This window comes from Macadamia integrifolia, chromosome 4, assembly GCF_013358625.1.
Source record: "Macadamia integrifolia cultivar HAES 741 chromosome 4, SCU_Mint_v3, whole genome shotgun sequence".
NCBI lineage: Eukaryota > Viridiplantae > Streptophyta > Magnoliopsida > Proteales > Proteaceae > Macadamia > Macadamia integrifolia.
The window spans coordinates 21,835,261-21,859,823 of NC_056560.1; the positions used below are offsets into that span (position 1 = coordinate 21,835,261).

At 39.3% G+C, this 24,563-nt stretch overlaps 1 pseudogene; it reads right to left on the reverse strand.

Annotated features, from left to right (window-relative positions):
• Window positions 1-476: 476 nt before the first annotated feature.
• Window positions 477-24,563, reverse strand: part of LOC122076329 — a 44,871-nt pseudogene continuing 20,784 nt past the window's right edge.

Below are 24,563 nucleotides of genomic sequence, written 5' to 3' on the forward strand. Positions count from 1 at the left end.
GTTTCGAAAAAACTGGAACGGAGCCTAAACATACCAAACGGTTTTCAGCGTTTTTTCGTTCTATTAACATGAAAAAACGCTAGAAACGTTTTTTATGAACTATACCAAACGGCCTCTAAGAGAATCATGCCAAATTAGTTGGCTGACACATGACAAGTTATGAAGGAAAAAGATCCACAAAGACCATAAGAGCCATTTTCCAAGTATCAAAAACCAGCAATAAGGGTTGTTGCTGATAATACAAGAAGTTTGACACTGATCGTGAGATGGCATAATAACTCGACAACCGCTGCAACATGACGATGACAACAAGACTTACTTTCCGACAACCAAAGAGTGCAACGCCGGACGATGACTTTGGACCTTCTCAACCCACAAAGTGTTCTAGTACTCACTGGAACAGTAGACAACTGTGGATCAATGGATGAAACTGGAAATATAATAATACTTTTGGGGAGGGGGGGGGGAAACAGCAATTTTCTGTAAAATGTCAGAAGAAAAAAATTAAAGCTATTTAAGTATAGCAAATTTGAACCAGTTACATTGAAGATTACGAACAAAACAGACCACGAAGTCGGGCAACTAATGGATATACAAGAAACAGATACCCCACAACAAACCTGGTCATCCTCTTCAGATGTTGGCGCAGGGGAATTGTTTGTCTCAGATGGTTTCTCAGCACCACAATTCTGTCTATTGCACTTGGTCCGAAATGGATAGTTTGTGTTGTTACATTTCTCACACTTCCAACCACCCTCCGGCATTTTTTGTTCTGAAATACAGGACGATTATTAGAAAGAGATCAGAATACCCAGCAAACCAAATGAATGTTTTTCCAGAAAGTGACTTACTTGAGTTTTTCTCAAGATTTGGCAGCCTGCACCAAAAAAGAATGTCATAATGCAAACAGCTTATGGAAATTAAAGCATTGAAAGAAGTCCAGATAACCCAAAGGGTCTCAAACTACTGACCTTCTGATACAGTGAGATGCTACAGGATAACCAATGTAACACCGTAATTATATAATCAAGACAGTACCAAACAGAATTGAACCCCAGAAAACATAAAACCGGATTAAGGAGAAATCACATAAATCAATATCAAGAGCTTAGATGGTCTTAATACTCAACTTGAGTTCAGCAAACAATGTATAGAACACAGGCTGAAATTCCTAACTCGATCCAAGGGCCAGATCAGAAGTTAGTCAATCCTAGTAGCACTAGCAGACGGGCATTTCAGTCAAATCACAGATCAGGTAGACAAACAGAAACAGAAGACAAGGGTTACAATACCCAATCGAATCTGATATTAGCAATTACATCTTAGCAACAAGAATCCAACAGACTAATCAAATCGACACAGTAACCAGAATTGCAGAAAAAACAGATTCTGGATATAAAGGGCATAATTGGAATAATGCAGTATCTCCAGAACTGCTGATCTGATCAGTAAAAGGTTCTGGTCAAAGGTATTCTCAAAGATGATGGACAACTCTTCAAAAATTGAGGATGATCTCCTTGTCAGATTCCCTCAACCATAATTCATGTAAAAAAAACTTAGATATGAAATCCAAGAACAGAATATCGAATTGCAAAAAACCAGACGAAAAACTTAGCTGATTAATGAATAAGAAGAAGGATGGAGGAAATCAAGAGTAAGGGAAAAGAGTAGGGCACCTGGGCTTCCCGCCGCAAGGTGTTGGGATGTATCAAACACCAACCGGCAAACACAAGGCATTCTTCACACAAGTAGAGCAACAAAGACAAATCCTTTTACTGCTGTAAAGACAAATCTTTTTACTGCTGTTCATTTCCTTCCTTGGGATTTAAGTCAAAGGACCGGAGTAATAGTCCACAATTTCCTTTCAAGTTAAAAAGATTGGGAATGAGAGAACCCTAAGCGAAGACCCTTCCTCGGCCTTCTTCCTTCTCTTATCCTATCCCTCTCACCCTCTCTCTTCTTCCTCCTCCACTCTCTCTTCTTCTTTTTCATGTTCATCCTCACCCTCTCACCCTCTCCCTTCTTCCCCCTTCACTCCCTTTCTCTTCTTCTTCATCCTCTGTTGGAGCTAGGTTTCTTGGTAGGACTTGCGACTAGAGGCCGCCAGCCCAGCCTAAACCGTCTGGCTCGAATCGGCCAACCGCCGATTGTCCGTCAGCTGCATGGCCAGCAGCCCACAAGGCTGGCAGCCACTTCGCTATTGCCCTCCGATGTGGTTGTCACCTCCGCTAGGCCAGCTACCCGCTTGTGGCAAGGCCAGCGCCCCTCCGTCACGGCCACCTTCTTGCTGACGGTGCTCTCGTCTTGGTGGCTTGGAAGATGAAGTGTTGAGATAAGTTGATTAGGGATTGTGGAATCCAACCTAGAATTGACTTGGTTGCCCCCTGCTTTGTAATGAGCTTTCTTGCTCTTGTCTTTAAGCCCATGTGGGCTTCTGAGTTGTACTGGACATGTTAGTGAGTCCTTTGTTACTTGTTGCCCACCTGCGCCTGGGATATAGTCCTTAATGGGCTTTAGTTATTCTTAGAGGGTTTTTAATTTTTGCTTCGGGGCTGTATTGTTCCCTCCCCCTTCTTTTAATGCATTTATTATTCACCAAAAAAAAACAAAAAGACAAACCTTTTCATTAATCAAAATTCACGAAAAATAAGACACTTATCTAAAATAATCCTAATCCAGCCCAACTAAAACAATTAATAACAATTAAAATAAATAAATGATACTAAACTAACTAATCCCATATGCCAAGCCTCTACCTATATTAAAGGTCCATTAAAGCGGCCTACTGGACTAAAGGTCCAACATGTATAAATTAACCTAATAAATAAGACTACTTAAATGATTTAAGTACATCTATTCTCCCCGTCTTGAAAAAATTCGACCTTGAATTTGCAGTGACGAGAGGGAACAACATGTGATTAGCAGCTTTAATCATCCCAAACAAAACTCTGGTGATGTATGATCATTTGAGAGTAAAGTCTTCAACTCTAGGAGTTTCCTCTTCGAAGTAATGAGGAGGAGTGACAAAATAAATTCTCCGATGGTAAGAATAGCATCTGTGGTGGTGATAGTTCATACGAAGTGTAGTAGAAGTCTTCAATCATGACCTCATGTGGTACTATTGCTTTAATCGTGTCTTCATCAACCTCTATAAGGAAATCTTCAACTTAGGCACAAGCTCCAGCTCTTCAAGAACAGCATCATGAATGTCGACGATTTCTTGTGGATTGTTCTCAACCACTCTCTCATCTTCTACTGGTTTAGTTTTGTCTACTTTGATCTCTTCAAAGTAGACAGATTCAGTAGAGTCTTCTACATGTTGACCTTCCGTCTTTGAAGTTTCAAGCACTGTCACTTCTTTATCATCATGGTTCACTGTGACCACTTCGGCTTTATCTTCGACTTCAGGCTCATTTTCTTTAAATGATGCTACCTCAATTTCCTTCGACAAAGTAAATTTGAATTCAACCTTTGCCTTAACATTGTTGGTGTCGAATTACAACACTCCAACTGGCGCACTGAGCTTTGATATATGACAATTTCAAGTTCTCTTCAGCTTTAAATGAATGTTGATGGTAATCTTATCGAAGGTTGAGCTTCCTTTGGATAAGTTATGGTAGATACTATTCATACAATTCTTCTTTAATCTCCTCACACGTCCTAGGTTCACGTCTTCTAATTTCGAGCCTTCCTTTATGGAATCTCCACCAATCTTTTGCACCACGAGTCAATTACAAGTAAACAAATATAAGCTTCCACTCCTCTATCAAGTTGTACCAATTAATATATTCCTCTAAAGAATCTAACCAATTAAGTCAAGCAAAGTAAGGAACTTCTGATTTCACCTTGTTTGTAGTAATATCAATCCTCCTTCAGTAAGTGTTGCTTTCAGATGTACTCCCTCTTTGAACTCATGGTATTATTAACAGATTGAACCAACAGGCGGTCCTCTATCAACTCCATGATTTTCGAAAGGTATATGGGATGTGTAAACCCTCTGCAGTCCTCTATCCATGAACCCTTAGGTATGGTTGTTATATGTAGACTGTGTAGGATATCTTGCCTCACCTCCAAGAGGCACATAATTGCTTTGTATAGAGGCAGCAATTGGTTTTCCACTATCATTAGCTCATTCATCTTTCTTTGATCAGAAGTTAAACTGCTGCAACATCTGCAATATCCTATTAAAAGGATCAAAAGGTCGAGGTATGGAGTTCCTGCATTACTCGCCATAGCTCTAATACCACTTAATGTAATATTGTAATTGAATAATAAAAAAAAAGTACCAAACAGAATCGAATCCCAAAGAACAAAAAATCCGATTAAGGAGAAATCACATGAAACAAATCAAAAGCTTAGACAGCCTCTAAACTCAAGTCGAATTTTTTAATTGATAATGATAAGGGTGTGTGAGAGCTGACATGGCTTTTTGGCCGTATCTTATTGGGGGCAAGAACTTGGGTAGAGTAAAGCTGATTGTAGAGCAACATCGCGCTAACGTGCATTGTAGTTTTCTAGCTAGGTTGTGGTGTTGGAGCCGCGCAAAATGCCATAGGGCTTTCTAGGGTGTGTAAAAGGCATAGTTGTCAAGGAGTCTCCTAGGAGACCAGACAGCCTATTGGGGTCTAGGCTGACTGTCACCTTGGTGCACTGTCACCTTAGTGCAACACGCAACACTTATATATGTTAAATATCATCTAAGTAAAATATTTACTTAAAATATTATTCATAAATATACAAATTTCCCCTATTTTAATCCAATAAAAATAGTTTAAAAATCAAATTCCAAAAGGAGAAGAAGTCAACCCCTCAATTCTGGAACGAAAACAAGAGTATTTGTTGGAGGGGCGATTTTCAACTTTCAAATGCTTGGGTTTTCTCTAAATTCTGAAACTTTCATAAATCTAATCATCATAAAACATTGCTTAGAACCAAAAGTGCAGAAAAATAATCTTTCTTTTTATGTCCATAAAATTATTTCATTCAGGCGATTTTAGCATTCACACACTTTAAAATAAATTTGATCAGAACATAACTTTGTCATTATGACTTATATTTAAGTAATCCTAGGCTCATTGGAAAGCTGGTTCTGTGCTCTACCTAACACAAAAAAATATCATGTAAGAATAAAATCATTTGACCTGCCAAACTTATTAGAGAACAAGAACATTTATCTAAATGTTGATTTTTTATTATTCAATGTGACTTATTGTTGATTTTTTTATTTCTTTATGTTGCGTAATGTTGATTTTTTATGACTTAATGTGGCTTAATGCTGATTTTTTATGATATATGGCATATATAGTCAGATGGATCAGGTTCATCTCTGACTGGATACCCAGATGGGTATGGATTGCTCCATAGGTGTGTATCTGCATCAAAGAGTCTCTTGAGAATATAGGAGTAAACCCAAGCAACCCAAATGTTATTGTGCTTGGATGCAATTTTTCAGATGAGCTTTAAGATGCCGACAGAGTTTACATCTTTGTGCCACAAGCTAAGGCCCCCTTCTGATTTGGGGCTACACACCTTGGACTAAGGCATATGATGGAGGAATTTGGAAGATTCTACGCCTTTCTAGATGAAGGAGCAGAGAAGGGATTCAGTGGCTTCAATAGTGGCAAAGGGGAGAATAAAGATGTTAGACCAATAGAGATACATGCATTGAAGACTAATTTGATGAGGACCAGCCGACCAACATAGTAGAGATGCTTACCTTTCCAGAGCTAAAGCTTTTTCCTCAAAAGATCGAGGAGGGAGGAGAAATGATGAGAGGAAAGACTGGAAGTGATCAGAGGCAACCCAAGGTATTTTACAGGGAAGGAACCAAGAGAAAAGCCCAAGAGGGGAGCTGATCTCTGTAAGCATCAGAAACACCAGAGTGAAAGATGTTAGAATTGAGGAGATTGTTACAAAGCCCAGAGAGGGATTTGAAAAGGCAAAGGGGTGGACAAGATGCTTGAAATAGAAGAGGGATCGGCGTTGGAGAAGATCATCAGGTCCTTAGCAAAAGCAAGATAATTGAGCATGAGACCTTTGCATTTGGGAGTAAGAGAGATAAGGTGTTGACCAATGAAGGATTGGATGGATTGAGAGAGGACCTCAAGGGCAAGAGAGAAGACAAAGGGAGACAGAGGACATCCTTGTCTAATGCCAACCGAGGAAGAGATGTAGCCAGCATGGCTACCATTGATAAGGACAAAGAAGTGAGGAGTAGAGATGCATGAGTGAACCCCAGGGATAGAAGAGGGGGAAGGACATCCGAAGGATGCTAGATATGAAATCCCAACGGATGGAGTCAAAAGCTTTATGAATGTCTATCTTGAGAAAAGCAGCAGAGGAATGAGATTCGCAATCAAACCCACTGACAATTTCATGACATAGAATGATGTTGTCAGTGATGCTCCTCCTAGCTACAAAAGCCAATTGATTAAGGATGATAAGTGAATCAATGATAGCCTGGATTCTCCCAGACAGAATTTTGGCTATGAATTTGTATAAGAGGTTACAGAGGGAGATGGGACGGAAATCAGATATGACCTAACCAGGAAAGTGTGGTTCACACTAGAGATCTGGAAGTGTTAAAGAAAAAACTTTTAATGGCAAGAATGAGATCATTTCTGTTGATGTGCCAACAAGCAGATCATTCTTTATTGTTTCGTTTTGACCCTTTGTTTATTCTTCCTCATGTTTTTAGTTGTTTTTGTTTCATTAGTGATCATCGTCTAGGGTTTTCAAAGGTGGATCCTCGAGCTCTTAAGTGTATCTTTTTGGGTTGTTCACGTACCCAAAAAGGTCGCCTTTGTTATTCCCCTGTACTTTAAAAATATTTTTGTTATTACTAATGTTTCCTTCTCTGAGTCCGTCTCTTATTTGGATGAGTCCTTTGTTGTTTCTGAACTGGATGATGATCTTCTCTATATGTCGTCCAACACTCTTTCCCACAAGTTACCACAGATGCAGTGGTGCCATCACCACCTCCACTAGTGGTGCCACCACCACCAGTTGGTCCGCTAGTCTATACTCGTCGTCCTCATGAAGAATCATCACCCCCTGTCTCTACGGTTCCTACCTCATCATCTTTGCATACGATTCCTAATCCAAGTATTTCCCTTTCCGATATTGATCCTCCTATTACACAATGTAAGGGTGTTCAAAGTTGTACCCAACATCCCATTTCAAATTGTGTCTCATTATGGTATGTCTCCTTTGTTCCATACTTTGTCTTGTCATCCTATTCTTAAGTCCGTTGGAGAGGCATTATCTAGTCTTGGCTGGAGGACAGCTATGGAAGATGAATTTCTGGCTTTGAAAGAAAATCAAATTTGGGATCTTGTACTGTTACCTTAGGGAAAGTCTGCTATTGGTTGTCGCTGGGTTTATGTGGTTAAGGTTAACCCTGATGGTTCTCTGGCTCAGTTAAAGGCTTAGTTAGTTGCCAAGGGCTATGCACAGGAGTATGGGGCTGATTATTTTCATATTTTTTCTTTTGTTCCCAAGTTAGCCTTCGTTCGTATTTTGATATCCCTTACTGCTACTTCTCATTGGCCATTATATCAACTCGATGTGAAGAATGTGTTCCCTCATGGTGATTTGCATGAAGGGGTCTATGTAGAGCAACCTGTTGCTCAGGAGGAGTTTTGTATGATGTGCAAACTTAACAAGTCTTTGTATGGTTTGAAGTAGTCTCCTTGGGGCGTGGTTTGGCAGGTTCACTGATGTGGTTCATGACTTTGGGTTGTCAAGGTGCAATAGTGATCACTTAGTATTCAATCGGAATCTGGCACAGGAAGGATATTTCTCGTTGTTTATGTTGATAACGTCATCACTGGAGATAATGTTGAAGGGATCTGAAGTCTGAAAATACATCAATAGCAGAAATTTCAAACTAAGGATCTAGGACGGTTAAAGTATTTCTTGGGTATTGAAATTGCTCAATCAAGGAAGGGAATTTCCCTCTCAGAGGAAATATGCTCTGAACTTTCTGAAAGAGGCTGGGATGTTAGGAACTAAACCTTTGGATACTCTTATGGATCCAAATATGACACTCACAGTTAAGAGTGGTGATGTGCTAGGTGATCTTGAAAAGTATCAAAGGTTGGTAGGAAAGCTTAATTATTTGATGGTGACTCGTCCTGACATTACCTTCCTTGTCAGTGTTGTGGGTTAGTTTTCGTTGTCTCCAAGGATGTCACATTTGGGATGCCATTGTTCGCATTTTAAGATATCCCAAGAAAGCTCTAGGTCGTGGTCTATTGTACTCTGATCATGGATATGAGTGTATTGAGGGATTTTGTGATGCTGATTAGGCAAAATCTCCCGTTGATAGGCAGTCAACTATTGGATATTGTATCTTTGGTGGAAATCTTATGTATTGGAATAGCAAAAAGCAGGTTGTTTTGGCTGGGTTTAGCGCAGAGTCTGAGCATCGTGTCATGGCTCATGTCATTTGTGAGTTGATGTAGGTGATTAAGTTGTTGATAGAACTTGGATTTGAGTGCACTTCTTCTATGCAGTTGTGGTGTGATAATTAAGCTGCAGTCCATATTGCATCAAATCCAATGTTCCATGAAAGAACAAAACATATTGAGGTAGACTGTCACTTTGTTCAAGAATATCAACAGCAAGGCATTATCTGTACAAGTCATGTTCGCACAGGGGAACAACTTGTAGATGCTTTCACTAACAAAATCAACTTGAGAATCAACCAACACAGGTGCATAAACTGACGCAGAAACTGAAGCTGTTTTAGACGCAGATACAGAAGCAGCTGAATCAACAGATACATCAACTAGAACTAAGGTTGGTGGGTTTCAGACACCCCAAACCCCCCAGCCGGAAAGAAGTTTAGATAGATCTTACTACTTTCACTTGTTTGATTCTGTGAAGTGACACCTAAGTGGCTTCTCCGCGCAAGGCTCCGGGTCTGAGATGCCTCGCCCCCTGATTGCGCCCAAATGCAGCATTGGTAGAGCACATCAAACATTTCATAAACATTTGCTTACTTTCGCGAATTTTGGCAGTGGGAGTAGAGCATGCACAGCGGCCAAAGCGCCTTTGATTGCAGTGAAATAAAATGGAAGGGAGTGGTACAGTTGATTATATTTGTAACAACCTAGGGATGATTAACATCTACGCTCCAACTTGAGGGGGGAGCGTTAGAATCATTGTCGAGAGAGAGAAGTCGTGACTTGCTTGTGGACTTTTACCATAGCTTTGTTTCCTATTTTGGGTCTTCTATTCCAAGAAGGATTGCTGTAATGGTTTGTTTATATATTGAATGGAGTAAGGTAGTCCCAATCTAATCGATTGTGACTCCCCAAGTGCACCATCGTCTCTCTCCTTTCTCTCCTTCTCCTCTCTCTTTACAAATAGAAAACTCAAAAACATACTCAAACACAAAAAAGGAAAAGCCTAACCCAATCGTTAACTAATTAGATAACATAAACTGACTAGGAAACTGAAATAATAAAGGAAACTAACAAGACAGGACTGAACTTATATATGTGTTGGGCCTTTGTCCAATGAGTTTTCTTCGTAATGGGCCCTTTAATGGACCTTAATATGGGTAGAGGCTACGCATATGGGATTAGTTTAAAAAAACCATATGCAATAATACTTCCATATACATAGGTACACAGTTCAATGGCGTTTAAGACACCAGAAAAAAAAAAGGGGAAATGTAAACTGGGATCCCGGCTTCGGGGTACTGCAGTTCCTCATATTGCAGACTGTTCTAAAAGAGAAGTTCACATTTCCACAATTGGGACACGTCCAGTCACTATCACGTGTTATTTCTACAAGAAGAAAAAGGATGCACATGAATTATTAACGCTAACAATAGTGTTCTGATGACAAATATTTCAGAATTCACAAAATGGTTGGTCAAAGCAGACCTGCAGGCTTTTTTTGAGGAATTTCACCCAGAAAAACTCCTGGTCTTGTCCCCTATGCCAAATTTTCAATCACCCCAAATTTAAGATGAGAAAACCGGGTAGCAAGTTATGATTTATGAAGAGACTCGCTTCTGAACAGAAGAAGAACACAAGCTTTTACAGAAATTTTCTTCTATAATGATATACCAACCTCTGTGTAAGAGTGCATGAGAGAGAGAGAGAGAGAGAGTATAATACTCAAGAAAAAATTGAAAAATTTTAGGCATGGTATCAAAATACATATACTGTTCATGGAGAATTTCAAAAGCTAACAGGCACATCAGAACCAACTCATGCAACCAATGCAAGTACACCAAAACCAAACTGCAATAGAGGGCATTTAATACATACCATAGGAGCCCATGGGCAAACTCAAGCCATAACGGTCCATCAGGGAGGGTATACCGTACATCCCTCCTAAAACAAGAGTAAGCAAACATTTTAAAATATGTTGTAGAAAATTAAGAACAATAAGCATGTATCTTTCAGCATAACAAGAGGAGCACCCTTACCAGTTCCTAGCATTGATCCACTGGAATATGGAGATGGTCCAAACAAATGCAGTGGTCCATAAGGGCTTCCAGATGAAAGACGGCTGCCATAATCATAAGGATATCCTGACACCCCAGAAAATGGAAGATCATAGGGAGGAAGAGATGGTCCATTAAAGAGTGAAGAACCATATGGTGGAACACCCAGATACATTGAAGAGGGTGGACCAGAACCTAGATAGGAGGCTGATGAAGAGTAACTCTGAGGACTAGAACAGGCTTTGCAGACGATTTCTTCACAGAGGGCCAAGATTAGTTAAAGATTGCACTCAAAAGCCTCTCAGTTTCTATTCGTTTTATTAATTATAGCTTTCTGTGCACTAGAAAAAAAATTCCTGGGCTCCAAAGTAGTATGTATTAGTTAAGGAAAACACATGGCAGTACCAACATCTCATGCCATCATTAAAAATATTACACGACATCAGCTTCCAAACTCAACATGGAGGGTTTAAAAATATCTACAGATATGGTGTCAATTGGGCTAAGGAAAAGGATAAATAGGTTTGTCTCCGATAATCAATAACCAGCCATTTGGGGTCCTCATAGAGGGTTAACCAGTACACATATCCACAGAAACAGGACCAAAAAGAGAGAACAAGAACACTTATTCATAGATCAGATAGCCATCATTCTAAAAAATACTAAAGAAAAGGACAGGAAACACCCTGAAAAAAAAAACAGAATATCAAATAAGAAACAGATACATGTTAAAAGAAGACTAGAAGTCCAAAGGAGGTTGTGGATGAGTTGGGTAAGCAAGGGTTGTTAGATCCAGATCTGTTTTGGGAATTCTATTCCCTTGAGCTTCATCATATCCTCAATTCACAACACAAATTTGGTTGAACAAAAAAAGGATGGCATATCTAGCTCTGCAACCCTATGCCAAAGAAATAATAAAGGGCGTATCCAGTGCACGAGGCTTTGCCATTGAGGGGTCTGGTGAGGGTCATAATGTACGCAACCTTACCTGCGTTTGGCAGAGAGGCTATTTCTTGACTTGAATCCATGACCACTTGGTCACAATAGAGCAACCTTATTGTTGCACCAAGGTCCACTCTCTCCTATGCTACCGAAATGATGGGCCAAAAATGATATCCAATGTCACTAGGCTAGAAGAGACTCATGCAGGAAATGCAACTTATCTCCAAACATCGCCGCATAACATTAAATCCTGTCGGATTCTCCAGGTTTCTCCATCTCCTCCCAAATTGAATCGTTTACACCACCAGCGCCCTCTGGGCCAGCCACTTGCATGGCCAATAGCCCGCAAGGCTATTAGCTATGCTCGGCCGACAATCGCCTCGCCGTTGCCCTCTGCAAAGCCCGCGCCCCTCCGCCGCGACTCTCTTCACATGGCCAACTTCTCTAGCTTGGCCACATCCCTCCACAGGGCCCCCCTACCATGGCTGCCTTCTAGCTAGTGGCTCTCCGATTCTCCTTGGTGGCTTGGAAGATATTTACATAGGGTTTGGTGGAATGCTACCTGGAATTGTCTTGGTTGCCCTCTTTGCTTTGTGCTTCTTGGCTCTTGTCTCTAAGCCCATGTGGGTTTTTTGTGACATTTTTTGAGACTTCAAGCCCATGCGGGCCTTGGATGTAGTCCTTTATGGGATTTTGTTACCCTTATTGGGTTTGTAATTTCCCCTTTGGCGCCATATTCTCCCTCCCCCTTCTTTCAATGCATTTATTACTCACCTAAAAAAAAAAAAAATTAAATGCTTAGAATTAAAGCCAATTGAACAAATCCAACCCATTTATTACAACAGTACTAACTCTGTAAGAAATGCTATTCTTCTCATCTCTAAACATTCCAAGGCCCTTACATTGGTCATGAGTTTAGTTCATTCATGGTTTAAAAAAAATGGCACAATGTATATCAATGGCTTACTGAGTTATGATCAACTGGCCTGGACTGTGTACAGTTCTGCATATTACAGGTTGTCCTAAATGAGAAATTGACATTGCCACAGCTTGGACATGTCCAATCATCTTCCCAACGGCTACCTACAGAGAGAATATGACATAAATAAAAGGCATTGGAAATACAACATCCAAATTTGGGGGAATAATTAATACAAATTTGAATAAGGCAAACATATCCAGAACCATGTGTTACAGTGTATTATAGGACCAATGTATTCTTCAACCCTTGTTAAAGTATGTGTCATGATAGGGGTTTGTCCCTATTGTGATTAGTTGTCAACTTTATCTTTGGTTTATTGTTTCCTAGCTAGGCTAGACTAAGGCTAGTACTTTGTTTCCTAAATTGTCAAGGTTAGGATCTATATTTCCTATTTCCACAAGGTCTCTAATTGTAAGGTTACTGGTTTTGATTAAATACACAATGAGGGGGACTACCAAACATATCGGCTACTCCTCTCCTTACAGTCTCTCTCTCAAGTTACTAGTTATAGATCTTGGGTTTGTAACATGGTATCAGAGCTGTGACCAGTAGTTGTTTTGAGAGTTGTTCTAAGTTCTCTTGCCACTGGAGAAACCCTAGTTCATTGAAGGAAAAAGAAGAATTAGGGTTTCTATGATTTCAATGAAGATTTTCTATGATGAATCATAACTGTTGCTACTGCTATGATTTACTGTTGGAGTTCTCGTTTTGCTGCTTGATACTTCTAAGCCATTCGATGCTTTGAGAATTGAATGATAGTTTTGGTTAAAGCAATGGCTGCCATGAATTATGTGAAACTCCCTCTCCTTCCCTGAACATCTTTTCCTCATTTCCCTGTTCTTTTCTCTGTTCCTGTTTTAGGCGATACTTGCAGCCAGTGAAGGTGGTTCCATCTCCTTCGATTCTGTAGCTTCCAGTCTGAAAATTGAGTTATAAGTTCTTCTCCCAACAACCTAAAACCCAAATTCCATCCGAAGTTTCTGCAAATCAAAAGGTAACAGATCTGAAACCAAAACATAGATCTAAGTTTTCCACCAGGTTCAGGTTGTAGAAATTTTCCCGCGATTGTTGCTTGTCATGCTGGTCTGATGCTGGTTGTAATCAAGAGTGCAAGTGGTTCTCAATCCTCATCTGGAATCTTGGGTTCAACCGTGAAGAACTGAAGGATTTTTTCCCTCTTTCGTGATTGTTATTCTACTGCCAGCCCTGTTCAACGCAAGAAGAAGACTGAATCATGGGTTTTGTTTACATCATCTATTTATTGGTTTGACCACATTAACCCTTCCTTTTCAATTATTTTCTCTTGTACTTTATTTTACCCCTAATTCCTGAATTACACTTTCTTTCAGCATCTTATAACCATTGTTTATGTCTTGAAGCACAATCAAATTACAAGTCTGCCACTCCTTTCTAAACTTCCCTCTAATTACAAAACTGCCACCCTCTTTGGAAATTTGAGTTTATTTATAGATTTGCCACTTGTTCTTGAATGTGAGTTATCTATTATATTTATAGGCTCATAAGCGATCCAATTCTGGCTTTGGAACCTAGATCCACATCAAGTGGTATCAGTATGGAGTTGCAATTGTTTGAAGTTTGGCACTTGCATGGCATGGTCTATACTACTGCTATTATTGGAGGTTTTTATTTGGTCTATCTGAGGTTTTACTTGCTACCGTGTCGGGTGATCAAAAATTATTTTATTGGGATTTATTTGCGGATGCTCTTGATTATTGAGACCTAGAGTGATGAATATTCTTTTGTTATATACTTTATCATATTTGTCCAAGTGTAATGCTTCACATGAGGGGGGATTGCAGATTTTTATCGTTTGTTCAGTTGTAGTTATTATCTACTATTATCTACTCAAATCATCAATTGAAGATTCTGATCTGCTTAAGATTTATTATATGCTTGTGTCCTTAGCAACATTTTATCTATTAAAGATGGTTATATTTAGCAACTTGATGTTGTTACTAGGTCTTCAGCAACCTGATGTTGTTACTTGGTCCCTAGCAACCGGATGTTGCTACTTGGTCTACAACAACCTAATGTTGTTACGTAGTCCCTAGCAACCTGATGTCGCTACTTCGCCCCCGCAACCTGATGCCACTACTTGATCCCCAACAACTTGATACTACTATTTGGTCCCCAACAACCTGATGCTGCTACTTGGTCCCCAACAACCTAATGCGGCTACTTGGTCTCAAACAACCTCACGCTGCTTATTGGTCTAGCAACCTGATGTTGCTACTAGGTCTCGAGTAACCTATATTGCCTACTACTTAACTTACCTACCTGCCTTTGATGATATGTTGTTGTTATGATATTTTGGATTGCAGTTGGTGTTATTTGCCACTTAATTTGTCCGTTGTTGATTATTCTACACGACGATTATTTTATCTATTGATATTACTAATGATTGATGTACTTGAGCTGATATTGCTACTGGCTTTATGATGGTTGATTAGAGTTCCCTTTGTATTTGTTGGTGTCTACAACTGTTATTCAATATTGGTGTTATGTTTTGACTTTCTATTCTTATTGGTCCAAGCTGGAGCTTTTCTTTTGATATATGTATACTCCAAGTGAGGGGGAGGATAAAAGTATGTGTCACGAAAATGGCAAGGTTCGAAATATCGTTTCGTTTTGGTGTTTCGGTGGGTTCAGAAACTAAAGTTTCATTTCGTTTCAACGAAATTTCGGCAGAAATGGTGTATTTTTTTCTTTGTTTCGGTTGACTGTTTCGGTGGTCAAACGGCCATATTTTGACCTGAAACTTAGTGGATAACTTATTTTAAGGTTAATAAACATGCTTAGAACATAAAAAATGCAAAAAAATTTAGGACATGACATTATTTTAGGGTTGCACCTTTGTTTGGCAACAACCATCGAACTGTTCTAAAAATTTTACCTGGTTTTGGAGAAAGAACTTTACCTTTCCTAAGCTTTGAATGTGTAGATCTTGTAAGAGTCAAATGAAAGTCAAAATGTGTGATGATTTAGCTAATTAGAGGCTTGTTGGAGACTTGAAGTGTTTTTCCTTCAAAATATACAAATGGAACCAAAACCATTGAGACAGGCGAGACAGAGTCAAAATTTTGACCGAAATACTGAAATTTTGATCGAGGTATGGTATTTATAACACATGGAATGTACCGAGACAGGCGAGATACCAAAATTTCGGCTGAAATACCAAAATTTCGACCAAAATTTTGTACAAATGTTATTTCGGGCCTTATATCATTTCAGCAAAAAAAATAAAAAATCAAAATTCCGAAATTTTCGTGAGATTTCGAACCATGAATAGGGGTTTTCCCTATCGTGATTAGTTGTTGACTTTATCTTTGGTTTATTATTTCCTAGTTAGGCTAGACTTAAGCTAGTATACTTGTGTTACCTAAATTGGTTAGGTTAGGATCTATTTTCCCTATTTCTACAAGGGGTCTAATTGTAAGGTTACTGGTTTTGATTATTATAAATACACAATAAGGGGGACTACCAAACATATCAGTTGCTCATCTCTTTATAGTTTTTCTTTCACTCTCTTCTCCTTTCTCAAATTACTGGTTACAGATCTTGGATTTGTAACAACCATTATTTAACAATGTTGTTGCATTTAAATTTACCAACAACAAATTTGACATTTCAAATTCATAAACTGGAATAAGCAATAGAAAAATAATAAAATCATAGTATAAAGTCTTCCTACTAACCGGCCTTATTAGGATAATACATATCAGGATTGGCTTTTCAATACAACACCATATGATATGGTACATAGTAAAAAAATATCTTGGGTCATATCAATTGTCAATAAGACCCGAGATACTTTGATAACGTAACCAAAGCTGTTCATACAAGTCGATACAACCAAATACACTTCGATACACCTCACATGCAATTAAACATAACCAAGTGTAAGTTCATACTTACCAAGAACACTTTTTCCTAGATTTGAGAGTTTTTTTGTCGATCTGAGCTTGGGGAAGTGATTGGAAGCATAAAACGACCCTCTCTAACGTAGAAATGAATTGAAAAACTCAAAACAGTCCCAAAATAACAAGATCTTGTATCATAGAATATTCCAAAACAAGGGAATATAGGACTATTGATTTGGGGAATAGAGCTTGTGTCACAAAGAAAGCAGCCCCTCTTTATTTATAATAGAGAAGAGAATATTCTAGAATATTATAAGGACCATAAAACCCTAAAAGACTTAAGGACCAGTTTGTTTAGACTCTAGAATAACCCATGAAATCCATTATTACAACACTCCCCCTCAAATTGGCACACACATATCAAACATGCTCAACTTGGCCAACAATAGGACTAAACAATTTACTAATAAGATTTTTAGTGAATATATTAGCTAACTAAGCTTCAAAAGATACAAACGGAATACAGATCGTGCCCTGCTCCAACTTCTCCTTGATGAAATAACAGTCTATCCCTACATGTTCCGTACAGTCATACTGAACAGGATTATGTGCAATACTGATGGCAGACTTCTTGTCGTAATAGAGTAGCATAAGAAAATTAAAAAAGACACATAAATCTTGAAGAAGACCAAAGAACCAAAGTAGTTCACATATGATTTGTGCCATGGCTCAAAACTCTGCTTCAACATTAGATCTTTCAACCACTGCTTGCTTCTTGCTTTCACCATGTGACAAGATTATCTCCTACCATGGTACAATAGGTAGATATCCTATCATCAGGAAAAGCAACCTAATCTGCATCAGTGAATGCCTCCACACAGAAGTGATCATGAGGATAGAATAGAACCCCTTGCCCTGGAGCTGACTTTAAGTATCTTAGGATGCGATATGTTTCCTCATAATGAATGGAATATGGATCATACATATATTGGCTAACCAGACTGAAAGCAAATGCTATATCAGGGCAAGTGTAGGAGAGATTTATGAGACAATTAACTAGCCTCTGATAACTACTCCTATCAATTGGTTCTCCATCTTTCTCTTTGAGGTGAGAATTAGGCTCTAATGGAGTGTCAGTAGCCTTATTTCCTAATAACCCTATATCAGAAAGGAGGTCAAGGGTATACTTTCGTTGAGAACAAAAGATACCTTGAGCTAAATAGGCTACCTCAATAGCCAAAAAAATATTTGAGTTTCCATAAGTCTTTAATTTCGAACTCAGTTCCCAAATAAGATTTGAGATATACAATTTCCAACATGTCACTGCCAGTAATCACTCTGTCATCCACATAAACTATAAGTATAATATGGTGCTCCCCTGACTTCTTGATGAACAGAGTCTGATTTACATAGCTTATGCCAATCATTGCCCTATGGATCATAGGGACTGTTTCAACTCATATAGAGCTCGCTTTAAGTTTCACACATTGTCCTGGGTGTGCTGAGTGGTAAAACCATTAGAAACATCCATATATACCTCATCTTCTAGTTCACCATAAAGAAAGTCATTCTTCACATCAAGATGTTGTAGATCCCAACCACGATTGACAGCACATGATATGATAACTCGCGTACAGTGTTCATTTTAGCCACCGGTGCAAAGGTTTCCTGGTAGTCAATGCCATATGTCTAAGTGAATCCTCTTTCAACTAGTCGTGCCTTATATGTCTATAAATCCATCTACAAATTGTTTCACTATGAAGATCCACTTGCAGCTAACAGTTTTCTTCCTTGAGGGAAGATGAACTAGATCCCATGTATTGTTCTTCTCAAGCTCTCTCATTTCCTCATACATTGCTTCTTTTCACTTTAGATCAACAAAAGCTTCCTACCATTTATGGAGAATAGAGACAGATGACAAAGTGGAAACAAAAGAGTATAAGGAAGGAGATAGAAGCTCAAAGTAAACAACATTAGAAATGGCATGTCTAGTACATTCCTTTGAGATTTACAAACATCTATTGGTAAATAAAGAGATGGATCAGAAGGAAGGGACTCACTAGTAGTAGGACTTAGCTCTGGAGCATCTGACCAGCTTGGTGCAGTGGTGGTAGGGTGAGTTCACTTATAGCGTCGACAATCATACACCTAGACTGACTCGGTCTGCTCCCTGAACAGTAATCGGTTCCTGCTCCCCTTGGGCAAAAATGGGTCCTGCTCCCTCTGGGCGAAAATGGGTCCCTGCTCCCTCTGGGCGTAAATAGGTCATTGTTCCCGACTTGTGATACCTTCTTCCAAATACACATCTTGTATTATTTCCAATGGAGCGATCAGTGGCACATCTTCCACTTTAGGAGACTCCCCTCAAAGAGGTGTATGTCCACCTCCAACAAGTGGCAATTTTTCGTCTGCAACTCCATTTTAAGTAGCAATGTCCACTCAACTTGTTTGATGGATAATCCATTGATCAGCCAAGTACACTTGATACTCCCCATCAGTACATTCAGTGCCATTATTAGTGCAAAGTATCCGAACCTTAGCATCAAATTACGTCTGACCCATCCTATGAAACTGCTTAAAGCAAGAAAAGACGTCGCTCTTCTAGAGCAATAAATAAACCCAAATGGTATGACTAAAGCAGTCGATAAAAATCACAAACCATTGGTGTCCAATAATAGAAACACAATGGGAGGGTCCTCACACATCAGAATGAATTAAAGCAAATGGAATCAAACTTCTACTATCTGAAATAGGATAAATTGATCCAGTTTGCTTAGCAAAAATGCAAGCATCACAGAAGGATTGTTTGAGACTACACACTCTAAATAAATCAGAAAATGACTTTGCTAAAATTCCTAATGGAGGGTGACCCAAATGACAATGCCATTGGTAGTTCAATCAAAGCAAAAGTAGATGCATCTGGAATAGTGATCTGAGAAGTCAATGTTATAGGAGAATGATCAAGTAGAACAAACCACCCACCACTTTTATCACCGCCAATCGTATGTTCTATTACCAGGTCTTGAAAGAGACAATGAGTAGGAAAGAACATTACTTTGCATTTCATCTCAAATGTCCTCCTGCAAATGGCTTTCCCTCCTTCCTTTGTCCACTGGATCCACTCCTGCATTTCTATCCCTTGCTTCTCGGTCCTTGTCAATGGTAGTCTAACTGGGTTGTTCCCCTCCTCTGTTGGTATTAGGCAAGGATGCCCCCTCTCCCTCTTTTTGTTTTCCCTTATTGAAATGCTTTCTAGATTCATCCAATCCTCCACTGACCTCCATCTCATCGCCCTCATTCCCAAACTCAAATCCCTCATGCTTCCTCATCTACCTTTCACGGACGATCTCATGATCTTTACTAAGGTTGACACCCTATCCATCTCTTCTAACATGTCCTCCCTTCACTCTTTTGAGCTTCTCTCTAATCTAAGAGTCAACCTTCTTAAATCCGATATCTTCCTTGTGGCTGTCTCTGACTCCATTAAAGCTCGTCTCCTGGAGATCACTAGCTCTGCTTTAGGCTCCTTGCCCATCAAATAACTAGGCCTCCCTCTCATTACGGTTAGGCTTTTAGCTCACCATTGCTCCCCCTTTCTTGACTTTATGAGAAAGAAACTTCAACACTAGAAAGGTAAGCTGCTATCCAATGCGGGCCATCTGGTTATTGCCAATTCTGTGCTACAATCGATCTATCTTTATTCATCCTATGTCTTTACCCTCCCTCAATCTGTCATTAAGGCCATGGAATCCCTTATTTGCTACATCTGAAAAGGAACAGATGCTTTTCCTCCATCCCCTCAGCAGGTACTCCATTTGGCTTCCCAAATCTGAAGGAGGTCTCGACCTCCATAGAATCAAAGAAGTCAATTACGTAGGTATCCTTTAGCTAATTTGAAAAATTTTGTCTAAACACAAAGCATTTGTGTTTCTTAGATCTACTCCTCCCCCCTTGAGAACGACTCTCTTTGGTCCATTCCCTCTACTCCTGATGCCTCTTGGGTTTGGCACAACATTCTTAATGCTATAGTTATTGCAATCAAAGCCATCTTTCCACTATAGACAATAGTGCTTCCACTTTCTTCTGGCTTGATCCATGGCACACCCCTCGGGTATCATATCATCCATTGTTAGCCAAAGAGTCATTTACTCCTCTAGTTTGAATAGAAAGGCTATGGTAGTCCCCATTTTGGACAATGGTTTATGGTCCCCCCCTTTTCTCTCCCCCTCCTCTTGCTGATTGCTGGTCCTCCCTTCCCCCCATTCTCCCTAGCCACAGAGGAAGGGAGGATAAAATCCATTGGTTACCCTCCCCCACTAGAGAGTTCTCTTCTTCCTCGACTTGGGATTTTATTTGCTCCAGAGGTCCTCTTGTTCCTTAGAGGAACATTATCTAGTTCAAAGGCTTTATTCCCCACCACATCTTCACAGCTTGGCATGCTATCTAACTGCCTCCCTTCGTAGTCTTTACTTCTCCACTGACATATCCAAGTTTCCCTTTCCTGTTGCCTATGTTGGAGGCCTCCAAAGATGTTGATCATCTTTTTCTCTCTTGTCCCTTCTCCTCTTCTATTTGGAAAAGGGTCGTCGACACTACTTTCCTTCCAGAAGAATTATTCTCTCCTTGAGTCGTGAATAGATTTGAATAGACATTATTTTTTCAGGGGCTATAGTTTGTGATACTATCGGAAAGCTTACTTTTTATGCCACTATCAACCATATCTGGATGGAATGTAACCTACACCATCTATTCAGATATCAGTTCCAAATTAGTCTTAATCCTGCACAGAAATGTTAGAGATACCCTAAGGAACAGGCTCATTATTGTATCCTGGGGTCTCCCCCCAAATATCTTGTCTTAGCCTCTCTATGTTGTTCCCCTTGATTAGCAGTCTCCCCCCGACTATCTTGTCTTAGCCTCTCAATGTTATTCCCCTTGATTAACAGTTCCACCCCCCCCCCTTTTGCTGCTAGTCCATGGTTTTTCTCCTTTTGGTTTGTAGCCTTTGGGCCCCTCTCCCCTCTCCACCCCCCTTTCCCTTTGGTTATTTCCTCTTGCTTGGCAATGAATTTATTTTGTTATCCAAAAAAAGATCCCTTGTAATGCTACTAATGGAAAGAATGTTAGTAGAAATTTTTGGAACATGCAATACAGGTGATAGTGATAACAATGGACTAGGTGTGATGGAACCATTTCCAGATGTGATGTTTTCCAATTTTCCATGCATTGTTATAAGCAAATTCCCCTGCTTCCTCCAGTTGAATAAGAAATTATAAATTATCAATTCACATTCCACATTCATCTCCCCATGATCTGACAAACTTCTGCTGCTCTTTAACATGTCAACCAGATTCCTCCTCTCGGATACTGGTTACCAAGACTCATAATCAAAGCAGTTAGTCAACTAATTCACATTTATCCATTCTTTATGACTGTGCTTTGGACACTTGCTTTGGGTTTACAGAAATGGACTTTCCAAGCAAGTTCTAATGCAGGAGCATTTCTGTTGGATTCCATATCCATAGGGTATATTCCATCCCTGTGGCCATTCTCCGAGAAATTAGCTCCTCAAAATAGCCACCCCTCAACTGAACCATCAACAAGCTCACCGCCAGCATTCAGCCACTAACCGCCTCACTAATTAGAAGCCGAAAGGATATATTTTTAGTTGAGAGAGAATGAAAGAAAGTTGGAATTGAGCCCTCTAAGAGAGAAAAGTTCAATAAACAACCCAAAAATGGATATACAACATCCATTAAACAATTAAAGAAAAAGATGGTGACCACCCCTTGTCTTGCCAACAATCAAGCCATCCCCATTTGTGCCTCTTGGATTCCACAAAAATGGGTCCAAAAGGGAAGCCAGGTGCCAAATGAGTGATAAAATGAGCAACGACATGGCTCCACCCCTTGTTTTGCTAACAAATCAGCCGCCTCATTTGCACTTCTCAGATTCCACTGGAACAAGCATTCCAGCTAGAAGGTTAGGTGCCGTATGATTCTCATATGATGAGAAAAACACATGGCACCATGTGGTGCCAAACGCTCAATGATGCAGTTACATTAGACATTGATCCCGTATATAGCCATAGACGTAAGTTTAGAAGGCCTACAAGGAGGCAGTTGGAAATTCAATGAGCTAAAAACAAGCTTTCGGCAGTCATGTTTGAGGTTGGACCTTTTATTTTTGGGGTTTCATTGTAACGGGTCTAATGTATAAGCCCATAAAATGGAAAGTAGTACAGGAGATTAATATTTAACTGAATGAGTTAGATTAGGATACTTATTACCTAGATAGAATTCTGTTTTGAGATTTATTTACTTTATTCAAAGCATGAGAGTGAATAGTCGGTTTAAATTTTTCAAAAGGTCTTTATATATGTAATAGCCCCTGTCAATTAAGCCTAATTTGTGAAAATAAATTTGATATTTTGAATTGTCTTCCTCCTGTGCTACTGTGCATATGGGACTGGAGTGCTCCAGATTTGGCCAATTGCTCTTCTTCTATTCTTTTAGTTCTGGTTCTATAGTAGCCAAGTGATCTGTCCACTACTGTTCTTCTTAGTCCTCTTCTTCTTCTCTTGATCCTATCATATTCTTTGTCATCTTCTCTGTTTTCCCATAATCAATTCCATAAGTCTGGTTATTATTTGTAAGAATCAAAGTTTTTGAATACGTTCGCTTCATATCTAAATAGTTCCTTAGATTCATCAATACTTGCTACATTTTCTCAGCTTCCTAAATACAGCTTGAAAAAAGTGATCCTGATTGTAGTTCATTCTTCTAGATTCCTCTCTAGAAACTTGAACTACATTATCCAACTGGATTTCATCCAATCAATAAACTTGGTTGGATAACCTTCATCGCCAAAAAAAAAAACATAATCAGCATCTCCACCCCTACCTTCACAGCATCAATTTCAGCGCTCGTTGAGTCACCTTCCCCTACTGTACCAGAGAATACAATGACTACTATACCTATTAAACCCATGCCCAAATCTGGTCTAATCTGAGCTTTTTTATGATAGGTGTTGCTCTTGCGACCATCAGTACTGCTGACTTGTGGAGTGCAGCAGTCGATTGGTCAGAGAGACGGACTGACCCTCCATGTACTTGCAACTTTTGTGAAGAGAGCAGAAATAGATATCCAAATAAGCTTCTGGGGGTTTGGTAGGAACTAACCTAATCGCATTGCTTTAACCTACTCATGTATGGTAGAAATACATCATTTTATTGTGTACAAACCTCAATGGGAACCCCCCCCCTCAGAGTAGGCAAGAGTACTTGAGAAATCCAGTCTGGACAGTACAAATATGACCAACCCGTAGATCAGCCAATTGATCATTGATCTATTGGTGAAATCTACTAGTGGATCTGAATTTCCCTATAATATTATTGTCTGTGGTGGCTAGTGCTTGGTGCCAAGGTTTAAGATGATGCAGATTAATAACCCAAATAGGCTTGTTTTATTAGGAATAAGCTTAGGGTTGGGTTGTATATGTGTTGAACTTTCAGTCTATGTGGTTTATAGTATATTGGACCACTTTTATGAGTCTAAAAGGGGGGCTCTAAGATTGAGTACAAGATTACTAGTTAGTTTCATTTTTTCATTAGTTTCCTTTTTAGTTGGGCTTTGATGGGGTTTCTTAGTTTCTAAAATTAGTTGCTACTTTAGTTTCTAATTTCAGTCTATAAGTATTTTCTAATTTGATTAGTTTACAATTTTAGTTTTTAGTAACTACATGTTAGTAGTTTTAGTAACTCAATTTTTAGTAGCTTTTGGAGTTTCTAAATTGTAAACACCCCCCCCCATCATTATAAATGAAAGAAAGGGGTCTCACTTTGAGCCCACGAATTTTATGAACAAAAAAGATGCTATTGCGTTTTCTCCTCTGGAGTGTTTCTTTGTGTTTGATCAAAGAAGGGTTTGGTGTTTGATCCAAGCGACTCCTTCTGGCGTGAAGTCCAGGAGGTTCTCTTCAAGTTTGTTATTCTCTTTCATATTTATATTTACGGAGTACTGCTGTCCAGGTATTTCTCTCTTCTCACTTCAAATCTATCCAGGCGATAGCCTTTTCTAAGTGGGACTGTCGACCTCTGTCCAGCACTAATTGCTAGTCACTTTTGTCTGATATTTAAACCTAATGTTTTACTGATAAGAAGGAGAACTTGATCTAGATTTGCGAGCAATCTAACCTCAGATTGCTGAGTTATCATATTTCTCTGTGTTCATCTTTTAGTGACCTGTAGATTCTGGTATTACAATCGGTAGACTTGTTACTTGTTGGTAGTTTC